The 5,698-nt window shown below is 48.3% G+C and overlaps 1 protein-coding gene across 1 annotated transcript in view; it reads right to left on the minus strand.

Moving 5' to 3' along the window:
• ARPIN (actin related protein 2/3 complex inhibitor) overlaps positions 1-5,698 on the minus strand; it is a 27,680-nt gene that overhangs the window by 11,404 nt on the left and 10,578 nt on the right. The gene's annotated exons all lie outside the window — the stretch shown is intronic.

The raw sequence follows: 5,698 nt of genomic DNA on the forward strand, positions 1-5,698 counted from the left end.
TTTGGGGGGAGCAGGAAGGGAGAAGAGGGGGCAGCCCTCAGGAATGACCGGGTGGTTAGTGCAGGCCAACCTGGGCCCCTCTCGTGGTCCCATGGTGGCTGAGGGAGGGGTTCCGGGGATCTGGGACAAGTAACTCCGAGCCTGGGAACCTGAGCCACAGCACGCCAAGGTTTGGACGCAGCTGTGTGCGCTTGGGCGGACTCCTCCACCTCTCTGCGCCCATGCCCCTTCTTCCTCTGGAAAATGGGGTTGGATGAGTTTACCACTGCCCGTCCCCTCCTGCCCTGGCACAGTGCCCCTCCCCCCTTTGCTCAGGTTGTGGCAAAGAGAAGGCAGATGCATTTTTCAAACCTGTCCTGGGAGGGAGCCCAGGGGTGTGTGGAGCGGTTCAGGGAGACCTAGTTCTGGCCGAAGGGCTCTTTCAAAGGAAAGTAGCCGGACAGTGTGCCCTCCCCCTCTCACCTCAGGGTTTCCGTGGGCCCCAGACAACAGCCACCCCTCCCCCCCCCAATAAATATCCTTGTAGTTAGATAGGCAGATATTTGTGTCTTATTGACTGTGCGGAGGCATTTGACTGTGTAGATCAGAACATGGTGACATGGGTAACGTTCCAGAACACTTCATTGTGCTCATGTGGAACCTGTAGCCAGGGGCAGTTGTTGGACCAGAACAACGGGAGCCGGTGTGTGATTTAAATTCACCAAAGAAACGGCAAGACATTGGGAGGTTTGATGAGCTGGTGAATATACAGCTGTAAGCCTTCACTAATTCACACTGAAAAGTTCAATTAAAAAGAAAATCAGGAAAGGTGTGTGCCAGGGTTGTGTTTCACCATACTTACTCTGTTGGCTGAACAGGTAGTATGAGAAGCTGGACTGGATGAAGAAGAATAGGGCATTGGAGGAAGATTCACTAACAATCTGTGATTTGTTAGTTTCAACACAATCTTGTTGAAAACGAAGGGGACTTGAAACACGTACTGATGAAGATCAGAGAGGACAGCCTTCAATATGAATTATGTATCAATTTAAAGAAAACAAGGAGCCCTGGGTGGCCTATTGGTTACAAGTTAGTCTGCTAACTGCAAGGTCAGCAGTTTGAAATCATCAGCCGCTCCACAGGAGAAAGATGGGGCTTTCTACTCCCGTACAGAGTTATAGTCTCAGAAGCCCACAGGGACTGCTCTACCCTGCCCTGTAGGGTTGCGATGAGTCAGCATCCACTGGAGTTGTGGTTGTTGTATAGAAAAGAAGACTCCTTCCTGAACCAATAAACAACATCATGAGAAATGGAGAAAAGATGGAAGTTGTCCAGGATTGCATTTTCCTGGGATTCACAATCGAGGTCCATGGAAGTCAGGAAACCCAATCATATATTGCATTGGGGAAATCTCCTCAAAACATAAAAAGCAAAAATGCCATGTTGAAGATTAAGGTGTGCCTGCCCTGTTAGATTTCTGGGTTGGTTTACCTTGGCTCTTCTCAACGCTGAAAGAATTCATGGGGCAGAAGCACTTTCATAATCCAAGTTACTTTTATGAGGGAAAGGGGAGTTTCAGGTATTAGAGTCTCAAAGAGTACCCGGTATCTCTGGAAAGCATGCAAGGCTGAGAGGAGGTTGTGCAAGAGTTCGCGACTGAAGATGGCCACTTCCGGAGAGCGCCAAAACCCACGTGAAACCAGTGTCGGAAGCGACGTGTGGAAACAGAGTGTGGTGCCAACAGAGCGAGCCACCAAGAGACAGACTCTGGGCTCTGCTGTTGTCCCTCCTACATTCCTTGAGGGGGCGTGGTTGAGGGTATTACCATCCCTGATGGATAAGTTCACGGGCATCTGTGAAGCTGACCTGCGAAGGTTGACCTGCACCTGCGCCTAAGTAGCTGAGTGTAGTCTGCGCATGCTCCGTTTTGGATGGATTAGTGGCTAAATTCAGGAGCATCTATGTGATGTATTATGTCCCAGGGTCTGAGCACGGTCCGTTTTGAATTGTCCCCTTAGACGTCTAATGTGCGCCTGATTCCTTTCCAATCCCTTTGTTGTGGCATGACCAGCTAATTTTTGTTTAGGGTAGGCATTTGGTGGAGACAACCCCCTGATCCCTCATCTAGCTACCTGTCAGACCCATGCCATTGTCTTTTCCGTTGCCTCAGATGCATTCGAAAGCTGGACAATGAATAATGAAGCTCAAAGAAGAATTGATGCCTTTGAGCTATGGCATTGGTGAAGAATAATAAATATACGATGAACTGCCAGAAGAATAAACAAACCTGTGTTGGAAGGACACCAGCATGTCCTTAGCATTGAAGATGGTGAGACTTTGGACATTTGTGGCCGTTTAATTTTCTGTTAACTTGAAAGCGGTTAACCAGGTCTCAGCCTGATGCTGCTGCTTTGAGGGTGTAAGAAATATAGTGAGGCACTTCTCCCTCTTCTCTCTGGCTCTTCGCTTCCTCCTCGCTGGGACTGCACTGAGTCTGCGGCCAAGGGTGACCCCATGTGAGCCGCTGACCCGGAGAATTGTCAGCGTCCTGTGACATTTCCACTGACCTTGGAGCCAGATGACTCGGCACCCGCTGACCTGTGAGCTCCCTGCTTCCCACTGCGCCGCTGCAGCTCTGTGAGTCTGCAGAGGGCTCCGGCCAGCATCAGACCCGTGGACTTGAGTTGGACTGGGCTGGGAGTTGGGACGCCTTCTGGATATCAAGTTCCTATGTATATGTAGATGAGTCTCACTGGTTTTATTTCTCCAGCAAACCCAGCCTAATGCAGACACGTTCTGGAAAGCCCGGTCTCTGGAGCAGGACATCAGGCTTGATAAAGCAGAGGGTCAGGAAAAGCGAGGAAGCGCCTCACTGAGATGGGTTGATGCCGTGGCTGCAACAGTGGGCTCACACATAACGACAGCTGTGAGACTGGCACAGAAGCAGGCAGTGCTTCATTCTGCTGAAACTCCAACAACACACATTTGCATACGCATATGTCAGAAGAAAGAAAAATGAACTTTCAGGTCAAAGAAATTATTTTGATGTATAATATTCATCTTGATGCCAACGGTCACGAAATAGAACTTTTAAATCTTTTATGTACATTGTACGTATTTGTTATGTGGATATCTACAAAAATTATATGTTTGTAATATGTGCATATAATTCATAGAATGTTCTTCTATGTATGCTGTTGTTAGTTAAGTGCCCTCGGGTCAATTCCTGCCCTTAGAACCGCTATGTACAACAAAATGAAGCCCTGCCAGACCCTGTGCTGGCCTCAGAAGTGTCCTGTCCTTCCTAGGTTGGGCCCACTGTTGCAGCCCCTGTGTCCATCCAGCTCACTGACGAGCTTCCTTTTTTTTGGCTTCTCTTCCACTTTACCAAGCATAATGTCCTTCTCCAGAGTCTGCTCTCTCCTGACAACATGGCCAAAGTCCGTGCGACGAAGTCTCGCCATCCACACTTCTAAGGAGCACTCTGGCTGTGCTTCGTCCAGACATCTGTCCCTTCTTCTGGCACTTCCTGGTATGGTCACTATTCTCTGCCAACACCAGCGTTCAAATGCAACCGTTTTTTCTTGAGTTTTTCTTTCTGAAGGGAGCCCCAGACACTGTGCCTACTGGGTAAGTTAGCCCAGTCCCTGGCTGACCTGTCTGAGTTCTCTGTAAAAGTCAGAGAAGGAAGGAAACAGAAGAGTCCTACAGGGGGCACACCAGGGCACAGCTAGCCCTTCCTGGGCCCTCCTGCCCCCAAACACCCCCAGGCTGCTTCCCTGCCTATCTTGCCCTCCTCCTACCTCCCTTCTTCTGTGTCATCTTCCCCTACACCATGACTCCAAATTTAAACAGCCAGTTAAGACTATTTAATTAAACGGAAAGAAAACTTAAATTCAATCCTTCAGGCTTACTGGCCATATTTTGAGTGCTCAGTACGTACCAACAAACAGCTAGTCATTACCGTATTGGACAGTGTGGGTTCAGAAGCTACCAAGAGTTTGTAGGACAAACCAAAAACTCACCACCTCTGAGTTCATTCTGACCCATGGTGACTCCATAGGGCAGGGTGGGTTTCTGAGAAGGTAACTTTATAGTAGAAAGCCTCATTTCACTCCTGCAGAGAGCTGGGTGAATTTGAAGTGCTGACCTTGTCGTTCGCAGACCAACTCGCCACCACTACTGGAAAGCACTACACTTAGGAACAACAACCTCCTCTGGGTGTTAGGTTCTGCAACTTGGCTGCGTCAGCTCACTAGGTGGACCAGGCACCACCACGGCAGAGAAATCTAAATGAACAAATCTAAATAAAACAAAACAGAACTTTGTTAGATTTTTTTGCACTTAACTTTGCAGTTTATGTTCTCATAAGACCTGGCAGAGCTCTTGGCTACTAACTGAAAGGTCAGTGGTTCAAACCCACCAGCTGCTCTGTGGGAGAAGATGGGACCATGTGCTCCTGGAAAGTGGCAGCCTTGGAAACCCTCTGGGGGCAGTTCCGCTCTGTCCTGTAGAGTCACTGTACATGGGAATCGGCTCAATGGCAACATTTAACTGTAAGCCAAACGTCTCCCTGGAAACAGTCTTCCGGTATCTCCTATGAGCAGCATTCGGCGTTCATATTCAACAACAAAGTCCTCTTGTTCTGAATATGGTGTCATCAAATTTCCCTTAAAACGTATTTTTAAGAAAGCAAATGTTTTGAGAATGATGATGGCAACAAATGTACAAATGTGCTTGACACAATGGATGGATGGATGGATTGTGATAAGTATTGTACAAGCCCTCAATGAAATAAAAAAAAACAACAACTTATTTTTGTTTTTGAAATTATTGTTGGCAGAAAGGGATTTTCAGCTACAAAAATGTAAGCTTTGGACCCCTCTGTTCCATGGGGGGAACTACCAGTGTGTTCACACGAGGATGTGTGCTTTGTGACATTTTCCATGGTAAGTAGTTTTGCTGAAGTTGAGACCCCTCACTGTTCTTTGCCAAGAGGCCTCCTTTGCTTCATGCCAAGACATCAGAGTGAGATTTGGGTGAAGGGACATTAAGAGGAACATGTCGTTTGGAGTCCCTGGATGGTGCAAATGATTAATGGTCTCTACTGCCAAAGGTTGGAGGTTTCACTGCATCGAGAGCCCATCAGAAGAAAGGCCTGGTCTTCTAGTCCCCCAAATTAGCCAACACAAACCCTATGGAGCTTAGTTCTTCTCTGACACACATGGGGTCACCTCACATCAAAACCAACCCAGCAGCAGCTGACACTAGAACGTTTCATTTGGGTTAGTGGGATATAAGGGTCCAGACATGGTTAGCTGGCTGCCAGCTGTGCTCCAGTGGTAAGAAATCCAGGAATACTTGGCCGCACTCTGTGCTGACTCATCTGATGCTGTGACCCAAAGGGGTGAAGCCAGAGACGGAAACATGCCCTAGAGCGAGTGCCTCCCTGACACTGAGACTACGTGGGCTGTGGAGAAGGATCCAGGCTTCAGACCACAGGGGCCATGAAGCTGGTATGCAGCAAACTCCTCCTGGCCTCCGACATGAGAAATTCTTAGTGCAGGATTTGGTTCTCAATGACCCCGATCGAATGGAAGTTCTCTCAGGAATAGTCTCACTGAAGCTGCGCACGGGTGCGTAGCAGTGAAACAGAGGGAGTGCATTGGTGTGTGGAGTCCTAGGCTTTATGCCTGAGATCACATCTTAGCATATCTGA

The sequence above is a fragment of the Echinops telfairi genome, unplaced genomic scaffold, assembly GCF_000313985.2.
Source record: "Echinops telfairi isolate 266 unplaced genomic scaffold, ASM31398v2 ScPeMD7_7;HRSCAF=31, whole genome shotgun sequence".
Taxonomy (NCBI): domain Eukaryota; kingdom Metazoa; phylum Chordata; class Mammalia; order Afrosoricida; family Tenrecidae; genus Echinops; species Echinops telfairi.